This window comes from Salvia miltiorrhiza, chromosome 5 (genome assembly GCF_028751815.1).
Source record: "Salvia miltiorrhiza cultivar Shanhuang (shh) chromosome 5, IMPLAD_Smil_shh, whole genome shotgun sequence".
Lineage (NCBI taxonomy): Eukaryota > Viridiplantae > Streptophyta > Magnoliopsida > Lamiales > Lamiaceae > Salvia > Salvia miltiorrhiza.
Window position 1 is genome coordinate 52,241,252 of NC_080391.1, and position 13,686 is coordinate 52,254,937.

Here is a 13,686-nt window from a genome sequence, read left to right on the forward strand (position 1 = left end):
GCTCGTTTGCTATGTGATACGAGATAATATGCGATATTTTTAATTGAAATGTCTATTAATTTATTACTATATTAATATAATGTGTGATAAGATATACTTCATCCATCTCATAAAAACATAAACTTTTTGTCATTTTAGACCGCCTCACAAAAACATGAATGTTTTTATTTTTGTACACCATCCCACTACAATCACTTTACTTTTTATAAAGTGTGAGTCATTTTCAATTTACAATACACTTTTATCTAATATTTCTTAAAATTCGTACTATTTACAAATATTTATGTTTATGTGAGACGATGGGAGTATAAAAAAGTATATGTTATCATACGTCTTAGATGTGATATAAATTAAAAAAAGCATTGAATAATAAATAACAAAAAATTAACTTATAAAACAAATAAATATATTACGATATTATATATATATATATATATATATATATATATATATATATATATATATCTTACTCTTATCATGCATAATAATAAGTATATCGACTTTTGTCACATAGAAGCTAGACATCTTTGATGTCAAAGTTTATGATATTAAGTGCAACTCAAAACGATATTGTGTCAAGTGGACAAATGATTGATGCACATATACGTATACGACAACAGCCATATCAATTTTAATTCTGGTTAATTTAAATTTATCTTGTAATTGTAGAAGTTATTAAGATTATATTCTTTTTTTTTTTTGAAACTATTAAGATTATATTCTTGATCCAACAATTCAAAATGATTTTACAAACTAAAAGTTACTTTAAGCTGACGAGGCTTAGATAATATTCGGTCTGTAATTTTCTAATTTGATTATATATTAGATGTGGTTCAAAAAAAAAGTTAATTTAACATCACGCTAATCAATGTCAAACTAAAGCTGAGTTCTCATTACAGAAAATAAAATAAGATATATATATATATATTAGTGTATAACCCGTCGAAACTTGACGGATCATTATTTTATAGTATAATTTATAATAAATTTTATTGTTAATTAGTTTCGACGGATCATTATTTTATAGTATAATTTATAATAAATTTTATTGTTAATTATTATTTTAATTTGATATTATCTGTAGAAGTTTTAGTGTGACATATTTTTTTATATATGTATAGGGGCGCGCTCCAGTGAGACCCCCTAAGCCCTAGTTTTCGTGAGACACCGAGTACAATGAATAAGACGTATATATTGATGAACAAGGGCCACAAGGCAGTATATACTGATGAATAACTAAATTTAAAAAATTGGTAATGAATAAGACATATAAACTGATGAATAAGACATTATATAACGATGAACAATGCAGTATATACTGATGAATAAAGAAATTTAAAATATTTCGCTCCCTCCAGGATTCGAACTCTGAGAAAAAAATTCTCCCTCTAAATACAATATCAACCATAGGATTGATGAAATAAACACACGAGATCGTGTCTCAGGTCTCACTAAAAATAGAGGATCTCATTGGAGCGCTCCCCTATATATATATATATATATATATATATATATATATATATATATATATAGGGGAAGGCTAAAATAAGAACGCTTCTTAAAATATAAATTAGGAACCATTTTCAGCCCTTAGATCATCAAGATTTACGGTTGATTCATCACCTTGTTGGATAAATTCATGGTCCTGAGTTCGAATCCCAAAGGTAGCAAAAAATTATTTTTCGCAATTCATGCCTTTATACAGTTTATTCATGCGTGTTATACATAAAATTCATGCATTTTTGCTGGTTCGTAATTCTTAAAATAAGGATGGTTTATTGAATAACCCGCCCATATATATATATATATATATATATATATATATATATATATATATATATATAGGGAGTGGTTCAAATAAGAACCACTAATAAAATAAGAACAGAGAACCATTTTAAGTCATTCGATCATCAAGATCTACGGTGGATGCATCATCTTGGTGGATGGATGCAGATGCTGGGTTCGAATCCTGAAGGGAGCAAAAAAATTATTTTTTTTGGATGCATTAAATTTAATAGCGGATGCATTAATTTGTATAGCAGATGCAGTAATTTTATTGGTTCTTATGTTCTCACGATAATTGTGGTTCTCACTATAACCGCACCCTATATATATATATATATATATATATATATATATATATATATATATATATAGGGGTGGGCTAGAATAAAAACACTCTTAAGTGTATAAAATATAAATGTTTCTTAATGTACGAATTTTATGTAGAACACGTATGAATTTATCCAACAGAGTTACGAATTGCGAAAAATAAATTTTTGTTAGCTTTGAGATTCGAACTCAGGACGACGAATTCATCCAACAGGGTTACGAATCAACCGTAGATCTTGATGATCTAAGGGCTGAAAATCATTTATATTTTATACACTTAAGAGTGTTTTTATTCTAGCCCTCCCCTATATATATATATATATATATATATATATATATATATATATATATATATATATATATATATATATATATATATATATAGGGTGGGCTACCATGAAAACACTCTTAAGTGTATAAAATATGAACAAAATTCATCCGTCCATCTATCAAAAATCAGCGCTCCAGATTTAAAATAGATCAAATTTACGGTTCGTAATGCACTGATGATTCGTAACTAACATTTTCGAAAGGGTAGAAAGGTAATAGAGTGTAGTTGACTTTTCCACAAATTCTCTCTCTGTTCCGATTCTGATGCTATGAGATATGAAAAGATTTTTTGTTCCATTTCAAAAATGTTTATTTGTTACGAATTATAACTTCTTACGAATTATGTGATTAATTATTGCAGCCACTGCTCGTAAAAGGAAATCCAAAGAACGTATTTGTAACATATTTGTTTTGTTACGAATCCCATATTATTGTGTTACGAATTTTAAATTTCTATAAAACAAATGCGTAACATTATTTAAAAAATTCGTCTGGAATTTATCAAATCTTAATTCGTAACAAAACTTGTAGAATCACCAAACCAGAAAATTGGTCTGATAAATTTTGAGAATTGAAAATATAGTTGTTACGAATCTGAAATTTTATTAAATTTAAGAATTAATTTTTTTTGTGGTTTACTACATAATAAAGTCATTGTTACGAATCTGAAATTTTATTAGTGAGATTTGGTATGATAAATTTTAAGAATTAAAATTATAGTTGTTAATTGTGAGAACTTATGGCAATTATTCATTCACCAAAAATACAAATTTTTATAACAATTTGTTCATTTTAGAACTCTTTAGCTTAAAAAGATTAGACTTATATTTGTTCATTTTAGAACTCTATTTCTATTTTTTGTTATAACAATTTACTGTAACTAAAAAGATTAGACTTATATTTGTTCATTTTAGAACTCTTTAGCTTAAAAATAAATTTTAAAAGTTAAAATTTATATTAATATAAATTTGTAGATAATTAATTAATTAATTAATTAAATCTTAAAAAAAGAATTTCAAATATGATTTAGATTTATTAAATTTTTGTACGAATTTTTATATTTCTTTATGTTAGGTCCCGGGTGATCTCGAATAGGTGTATGGGGGGGGAATACACCTATGGGTTATTTTTACAAAATCCTCAATCAGAGGGATCTCAAGATAGAGATCTAAACGAAACTTTACACGCAAACAAAGACACCTGTTGACTGAAAATAGTTTTGACCAAACAGGTTGACGACTGATACTGAACGCTCTTCAGTAAGGAGTTATCAGTTAAGTTACTGGAACTTAACTGATGCACATATGGACTTCAGTCGAGTTTGCTAAAATAGAGATGATAACACTCTCCTGACTATCAAAAGATAGATCAGTCAGACTGATATCATACGCAGCAGAAATTAAACTTAGTTTCGCAATAGCCTCGGTTGAGCACGTTGTTGGTCTTAGGTTTCTCTTTGCAGTTAATCAGTATTCAGTTTATCAATTGAAACAACACAAGTAGGAATGTAAAACTGAAAGCTGTAAACAACACAGAGACTTTTACGTGGTTCGGAAAAACTTTTTCCTACATCCACGGTCGGTTGATCAGACCAACAATCCACTTCGCAAGTGCTTAACAGGTGCACACAACTGTACCACTGAAGAAAACCCTTCTTCAGTACCCACGCTTCACTCGCGTCGGATTTCTCTTGCTTAGCACAACCCGCGCTAAGACTCTCAGAGTCAGATAACCCTTCTGAACTCCGAATCACTCAAAACACTCAAATATTTCTTTTGGAAATGAGGTTTGAACGAGTGTCAACTATACTGCAAAAAACAAGTTCTTTGTAGCAAGTTTGACCTTGGCTTCTGGGTAAACAGAGGTTTGCCTAAGGTCTAAGAGAATGTATGTAATCAGCAGTGACTGATTTTGGCTTTCGAATTCTCTTCTTCGATTCAAGCTTTGGGGAGGTTAAGCTTTAGGCTGAGTAGCAATTTCGGCAGAGCTTCAGCTTATGTCGTTGAATCGGTGAAGGTTGAAGTGATCCTCGAGTGCTATTTGGAGGAGAACTCTTGAATAGATCCGTTGGCGTAGAACGTCCTCAAGATTTCTTCCGTTGGAAAGCAATTCGAATTTGGGCTGTGGCTTCAATCTTCGAGGTTCCTTGTCTGGTGGAAACGGCTCTCTTGAAGGACAGGAGATGTGACGTCTCTGATAAAGTAACCACCAAATAGGAATGACCTCTGCAGAGATAAGATCCTGAGATCTCTGCATTTAATGCGGCTGTACTCTTGTGAGTACGTGGCTTCCTTTGAACGTTGGAAGATCAGTTCGAGGAAGAATGATCAACTAATACTTGACTTTAGTATCAGTCTGTGGCACGCATTAAGTAATCAGTTCCAAACTGATTCTTCAATTGATACTTCAGTTGGTATCTTCAGTCTTCAGTCCTTCGTCCTTCAGTCTTCAGTCTTCCGAACCGCATATTAAACTAGAAACGAACTCTAACACTTGAGTTCAAAACAGTTCTAGTCTATTACAATTAAGACCTGTGAATTTTGGCATCATCAAAACAAGGATTAGGATATTCCACAAGGTTCCCAACACTTTATATTAACATATTTGTTATTATTATGTCTTAATTAAATTTAATATTAGATTGAGAATTGACAATCTATATAGTATATAAAAGATGAGTTTTTCTCCTCCATGTTTTTCCTCTCTTCTTCCACCAGTTTTTTCACTTTTTTTTTTCCTTTTTATGTTTTCCCTCTCTAAGGTTTTTCCCTTTGGATTTTTCTTAGAGAGGTTTTAATGAAGCTCGACCCTTAGTCTGCTTTCTTGTGCTTTTAAGGGTTCTTAGGTTTTTTCTCTTTTCTTTCTTTAATAAAATCGCAATTTAATATTTATTTTCTAAAATTCATCAAATTTGATTCCTAAAAAAATAATCATGTGTATCTTATATTTAATATAGTATAAAATTCATCAAAAACGAATTTAAAATGAATAAGTTATGAAAAGTATAAAATATTTTATTTTCTGTCTCTTCATTAAAAAATTACAACTTCTAATTGATTTTGTGAGTGAAAATATTTATTATGATGAATAATACTATATAATAATATACATAATGCAAATTTTCATTATCGAATAATTTTTTAATTTATTTAATAATTATAATTATCATTACACTTTGTATAAATTAAAATTTTATATTTTTAAATTCAGGATTTTATTGAGTAATTGATCTTAATTATTATATTATATTTTTAAAATATATGTTGTATTTGTTTATATATATATATATATATTTATTATTTATATATTTATTATTTTTTTATTTAAATTTATCATTTGATTTCGATGTCCGTGAATGGGCGTATGCTAGTTCTATATTATATGACAGTTTTACATCTTTTCTTCATCTATCCCACATTGAAATTATCCGAAACTTCATCAATTCATAATCTATATAAAAGGCTCAATCTTCATGTAGACATTAGGCCATCTATTTTTTCCACATTGATATTATATTTAATCATTGGAAAATACAGATAAAGAAATACTTATAATATGTATTTCAAATAAATAGTTTTCCACATATTTTTATAACTACAATAGATTATCACATTAAATTTATAATAAACTTCATAATTCAAAATATAAAAAGTCAAAATTAAATTTCAATATTTGCAAACCTAAATAAAAGTATAGATGTTTCAGTCCTCTTACTAACTGTGTGTGCAGATTGGCCCTCGAACTCAAAAAAATGGTGCAGATCGCCCCCTCTGACTTAACACCGTTACGGGCCGTTAGTCAGAGGGGGCGATCTGCACCGTTTTTTTGGAGTTCAGGGGCTAATCTGCACATTTTCCCTTTTTGGAGTTCGGGGGCTAATCTGCACATCGTTCATTAAAAAAAAATCACATCTCATCTTCTCCGACCAACTTTTCCGGTGTCAATCGCCGTCAGATGAGGAAAATCACGAAATCAAGTTCCCAAGCCCCAAATCGGGAATTCCAAATCGGGGTCATTGCTCCCGAAAATCACATAATCGAAATGGAAACTCGAATTCTCCCTCGAACGTCACCGCCCCCAATTGCAGAATCACCCCCAACGAATCGAACTTCGCCTCGCCGTAGGCGGTGATCGTGACCCCAATCGAGATCGAGATCATGTTGGCCATGGTCTCTGATTTGAAGGCGTCCTTCTTCAACAGCACGTCGATAGTGTAGATGGCGACGGGCATCGTCGGCCTTTATCACCGGATTTCGCCGGATTTGAGAGAAAGAGGTGACTCCTTATCGAGAAAAGCTAGGCGACTCCTCATCGAGAAAAGCTAGGTGGCGGGTTCACCGGATATTGCGGCGGCGATTTCCGACGGAATGGGAGAATTAGGGCTCGTCCTTGACGCTAAGCGTGTGCAGTCGAGCGAGCTCCGAGGTTTAGGGCCCAAGAGAGAAAGAAAGGGGCGGCGCCCTCCGCCGGCCTCGCCGGAGCTTGAATCAGTGACAACGACGATCAAATTTTGAGCGAGAGAGATGAATTAATTAAATAGTTAAAAGGTGCATATTAGCCCCTGAACTCCGAAAAAATGGTGCAGATTGCCCCCTTGACTAACGGCCCATAACGGTGTTAAGTCAGAGGGGCTGATCTGCACCGTTTTTTTTGAGTTCGGGGGCCAATTTGCACACACAGTTAGTAAGGGGACTGAAACGCTCTAAGGGCCTCCACCTGAGGGGCCTATCTGCACCTTAGTAAAATGATTGTTAGATATATTTTAAATAAAAAAGTAATTTAATTTAATTTGGTCATATAAAATAAAGAAAATGATAGTAAGATATATATTAAATAATTAAGTTCTTCAATTTAATTTGATCATGTACATAATTTGAAATAATCCTCATTTTCACATTAAACTCATAACCTAAATAAAAAGCTTAATTTTCATTCATATTTTAGCTTTTCATCATTCTCACATTAATATTCTATTGAACTTAATCACTGAAGATCTAGATAAAGAAATACTTAAATTATGTTATTTCAAGCACAGTTTTTCATATATATATATACATATATATATATATATATTTATAATTGCAATAGTTTTCCACATTCAATTGAATTTGGATATATAAAATAAATAAAATGATACTTGAATATATTTTAAATAAATAGGTTATTCAATTTAATTTGGTCATATGAAATAAAGAAAATGATACTAAGATATATATTAAATAAATAAGTTCTTCAAATTAATTTGAAATAAATCCTCATTTCCAAATAATCTCATAATAACATGGGTATTACTATAAATTGGTCCTCAATCAAAATGTATAGTAAATAATTCTTTATTAATTTTCAAACGAATACAACTATACAGGTGTGGATTTATAAATTCAAAATGAGTTTAATAAATTGTATAATATCCAAATATGTACCTTAAATTTGATTTTATATATTTTGTTATTTATCTATGTACTATATCAATTATTTACATACTGAGATGTCTTCACTATTCTTTATCCTATGTGGCACTCACACAATTTATATTTGTTTCACTCCCAATTCTGCACCATATGATATTTATACATTTGTTTTCATCTATCCCACATTGAATTTATATTAAACTGCATCAATTCATAACCTAAATAAAAGGGTCAACCTCTATGAATATATTAGATCATCTATCTTTCCCACATTGATATTCTATTAAATTTAATCATGAGAAAATCTTGATAAAGAAATACTTATAATATGTATTTCAGATAAAAAATAGTTTACCACATTTTTTTTATAGTTGCAATAGTGTTTCACATTAAATTTAGGGCAAATAGCACCAAAATCCCCATACTTTCCCCGAATTCGCATATTTCCCCTGACTTTAAAAATTCGCGTTAGAATCCTTGACTTTTAATCCCGTTCGCGTTTCTCCCTAAAAAATGACCGGCGATATATAGAAATGATGACATGGAGTCCGGAAATCCACATAGGCTTAAGTTCCGGCGTATTAAGCGACGTAGTTTTAGTTACCATTCCAAAACGTCGTCGTTTTGCCTATTTTCGGGTTTTAAATGTCAATCCCACATAGAAATTTAGGGGAAAATTTATTTGGTACAATAATTAGGGTTCTTATTCATGAGTTCTTCTTCAGCCAAATCCATGTCTTTCTCGTCATCTTCCCGGCGGAACGTCAGCAACGAGGGCCGAGTTATGTGCGGCCATGGACTCCCAGCTTCAATGTACGTCTCCCACACTGAAAAGAATCCGGAGCGCCGATTTTGTATATGCCCTATGGCTCCGGTAAGTTCTCGATGTTCAATTCTTGTTTTGGTGTCACGGAAATGGTGGAATGATTGTGTTGAATTGTTTATGTAGGCTGGTGATTGTGGATTGTGGACTTGGATTGATCCCGAGCTATCTCCATACTATAAGCAAGCCTTCAATACCTTGAAGCTTAGAATGAGGAACGAATTACCAGAAAATGAGGCGATTGTTGCACAAGATGAAACTGAGGAGTTGGCCATGATCAAAGAACTTCAAGTTGAGCTCAAGAAAATTGCAATGCAGATGAAACACATGTGTAGATTGTTGTTTATGCTTATTGTTTTCTTTGTTGTGTTCATAGCTTTCAAATGAAGTGTATTGTACTTGGCATTTTCAATGTTGTTTCTTTTGGACAAATGAGAGTACCATTTGAGCACCATTTTATGGCTTACTTCTTTCTTGTTATGAAGAATACTAAAGTCTAGCTTTATATCCAACTGAAATGGGTAAACAACTAAAATGCAAAAGAGAACCATTCAACCATACAGATATGTAAAAGACAAGAAACTGATCTGCAAAAACATCCATCAACCTTTATAGATGTTTCCATTCCAAATCCCTGAAGTTGCTTAACAAAAAAATAAGGGTTTAAGTAGTTTGCACAAAGTTTGCTGAACTGATATTAACAAAACAAAATCCATCCATAAGATGTAAACAAAAACTTCTTCAGAGTAGAGCCATCTAGCTTGGTCCAGCGGTGCTCTCCTGAGTTTGGTGGACTTGTGTTGTAGATGAACTCACTTTGCTTGAAGAAGATGCTGCCCTCTTCACATGAGTCACCACACTTTGTTGTGGTGACTGCTTCATTGATCATGAAGATAATCAGAAGTTAGTATAGAGATAGCTCAGTAATGTGCATTTACAAATTTTAAACATCTTACCTTGTAATAGATGTTTCCCGAGCCGGCCACATAGCAACCAGCCCCCTTTTTGGCTATGTTTCTCTCCCTTGCAATAGTCCCTGCTATAGTATTTCCCCCCCTGCCACGGCCTCTCCCCCTTCCCCTCCCTCTACCTACTGTTTCAGCAGCCCCCTCCCTCATGTTTCAGCACTCCCCCTCCCTCCTGCTTCAGCAGCCCCTCTCTCTCTTCCCCTCCCTCTACCTCCTGTTTCAGCAGTCCCCCTTCCTCTTGTTTCAGCAGCCCCTCTCCCTCTTCCCCTCCCTCTACCTCCTGATTGAGAAGTTTCCTCCCTATCATCAGTGTTTGAAGTACCAGCTTCATTGGGGTTGCTTCTTGTTCTTGGCCTTCCGGGCTTTCCCTACATGCATATCATTATCTTAGAATATCAAACATTTAAGCATATCATACATATACCATTAGAATATTGAAGCACATTACCTTATCTTTTTGAACTTTAACTACTGTCTTGTTTTTGCATCCTCTCGAGTTATGGCCAACTTGACCACAGTTCTTGCAAGTGATTTTTTGGCCATGCCTTCTGAGCTTGTTAGGGTTGACTGGATCCACTTCATGTGCTGCCCTCTTTCTCTTCAACTTGGGCCTTCCTGGCATCTTCCTAATGGCAGGGGGTTTCACAACATACCCCTCCACCTGAGGCCACAGCCTTTCCCCATTCAGTGGCTCCAACCCAAAGTTGTAGGCTTGTTTGTATCGCTCAATGGTGTAGTACTCATTCACATAAGATGCAGGATCGTGTTCCATGAATTCAATGCCATACTCTACAAGTGCATGTCCTATTCTCAACATGAACAACAAACTTATCCCCTTCTATATGAATTTCAAATTTTCCACCTAATGCAGGGTAAGGCATGCAATTACTACTCATTAGCTTATTATTCATAGCCTTTGAACATCTATGTCTACCCCCAACTGTCTTGATCTTGAAAGATCCATCCCCACTAACTCTACTTGCATAAATCCTCCAAGGACACCCTTTCTTACAAAATGCCTCACAAAACTCCCCTGACACCCTCTTGAAATGGACATGCTTGTGATTCTCAATTGCCCAAGCCTGAATGGCCTCTCTGCATTGCCAGCCATCTTGAAATCTAAGGCCTAGACAGAGATCTAAGTCTTTGTGGCTACACTTAGGGTCATAAAGTAGCTTCTTTGGTTTACCTCTAAGAACAACTCCCTCCTCATCAGTTTCAGATGAGTCAACATCCCCTTCACTAGCATCATATTCAGATTCTACATCTACTTCACCTACCAAATCTTGTTCTGTCCTAACATTGTCATCAATGAGCTCAAAAACATTGGGCTTGTTTGCTAAGTTCCTTCTTGACTGGACATATTCCTCATCATCACTCACTAGCTCATTCTCTGCTAAACCATCCAATGCTGAATCATCATCAGAACCATCTATAGAAGGGGTATAGTCATCATCATCTTCACTCATATCATCTAGAGGACCCTCCCCATCTCCACCCTCTATCCCTTCAACCCTCTGCCCCTCAACACCTTGCCCCTCAATACCCTGCCCCTCAATACCCTGCCCTTCAACAACTAAATCAGCAGCCTGCACCTCAATACCCTGCCCTTCAAAACCTAAAGCATCAGCCTGCCCATCAACATCCCCCATTTCATTGTCCTGACCTAAATCAATAGCATCATCATTGTTTCCCATCTCCCATCCCTCAACATAGACAGTTAGTACCCGTTGGTCTTTCTCTAGATGACCTAAAAGTTCCATAACCTGCCTGTCTGCATTTATAGTCTTATAGGTACTAGTTTCAGGTATTCTCCACCAAATATCAGTCCATTTCGTGTACCCTATTTGTTCTACGATTTCAGTTAAGTCAAAATATCCAAATAAATCAGGATCAAGACGAGACTTAATCTCAATCACACCCCCAACATAGTGATCTGCACCATTAACTGGTTCAAACCCACCCCCATGACGCACAAACAAGGTAAAAGTATCACTGTAACAAGCAAAACAATAAAGAATCAATCGTCAACATAACTTTGAAAACATGCATTGCAAAACTTAACTTTACAAAGGTTCTCCACATACATGCATTTCAGAGCTTCCCTTCGTTTTTTCCAGAAAAATTAAACTCAAAATAACATCTATAAGGAAGCACACTTACAGATTAGCCATCGCCGATGATGATGCAATCAGTTGGAACGCTTGAAAATGGAGATATCGGACTTTCCTTCTTCCTCAGAAGCCGATGAAGATGACACAGTGTGAGTGACTCTTCGTTTTTTTTACCTTCTTAGTTTTACTTTTTACAAATTGATTTGGTAGGGTTAAATAATTCTGTAGCCAAAACGACGACGTTTTTGCTATATTAATGACTCAGCAAAATTATGCCACATAAGTGACACGTCAGTGGGGTTAGTCGCCGGAAAATTAATTAAGGGAAAATTGCGAACTTAATCACCGGTCAAGGATTCTAACGCGAATTTTTAAAGTCAGGGGAAATATGCGAATTCGGGGAAAGTATGGGGATTTTGGTGCTATTTGCCCTTAAATTTATATTTAAATCCATGAAAATGGAATACTCCTATGTGGCATCACCATATTTTTGCATTTTTATTTATCCTAATTCTCTAAACATTTTCATATTTCTTGTCATATTTATCTAAATCTTCTCATCAAACATTGATTTTTTATGAGATTTCACCAAAATAAAATCTATATAAAAGGATGTTCTTACTCTCCAAACCAAAAACCCACATTTAATTGGTGAGTGATTGAGATTAATACAATTTAAATTGCAATAAAAGTTGATCAAATTTATTTAGTTGAATAAAAAATTATTTAATTTTTTAAAAAATAAATACTTGTGATTAAATAAATTATTTCTTTATTTTAATTTGGTCATGAAATAAGATATTTTGCATAAATTTTTTTATTACACATTCATTTTTTTTAATGAAAATTTACCAATTGAAATACTAAATACTTTGATATGATATAATTTGAATATCACATCAATTTTCTCAAGCCTTAGACGAGATGATTCTCAGAACTTAGTTATAGTCTTCTTTCAAACTTCAAACAAGATGATTCTCACGAATCGGTTTTATTCTTTCAAACTCCAAACGAAATGATGCTTGAAACTCAGTTATGATATTTTAAGCTCCAAATAAAATGATGCACAAATGGTGATTGTTTAAGCTCTATACAAGATGATGTTTAGAAGTTAGTTATAATCTCACAAGTCAGTCCTGGTCTTTCAAGCTCATAATGAAAATGATGTTTAGAAGTGAATTATGATATTTAAAGCATCATATAGCGATTTTCAAACAATTGACGCATTAAGTCAATCATACTCCCTCCGTCCCTGAAATAAGTTCCTCTTTTTCCATTTTGGGACGTCCCCCAAATAAGTTCCTCTTTCTTTCTTTCTATTTTTGGACAACTACCTCACCACTAATAATACTTTATTTATTCTTATTTTTCACTTTTTCACCACTCCCAATACTAATTATAACATACTCCCTCCGTCCCGCCCAAGATGCTACATATTCATTTTTGGGCCGTCCCAACGAAGATGCTACATTTCTATATTTGGCAAAAATAAGGAATTTTAAACACTTAATTAACACTAATTAAGTATTTCTTTATTACATTCTCTCTCCTACTTTATCACTTTATTATCTTCTCTTTCTTACTTTATCACTTTCTCTCTCCTACTTTATCACTTTATTACCTTATTTTTCTTATTTTATCACTTTCTCTCTCATACTTTATTACTTTATTATTACACACTTAAAACATTAATCTACAACTCCTTAAATCCCGTGCCGAAAGGTAAATGTAGCGTCTTGGCCGGGACGGAGGGAGTATTTTTCTCCACTATCAATACACTTTACCATTTTCCTTAAAACCCGTGCCGTCCCCAAAGATGAACTTATTTTGGGAACGGAGGGAGTAGTATTTTAGGGTTTAGATGAGATAATGCTCAAAAGTCAGATAGCGTCTTTTGAGTTCTTGATGATCATAAGATGAAAAATGAG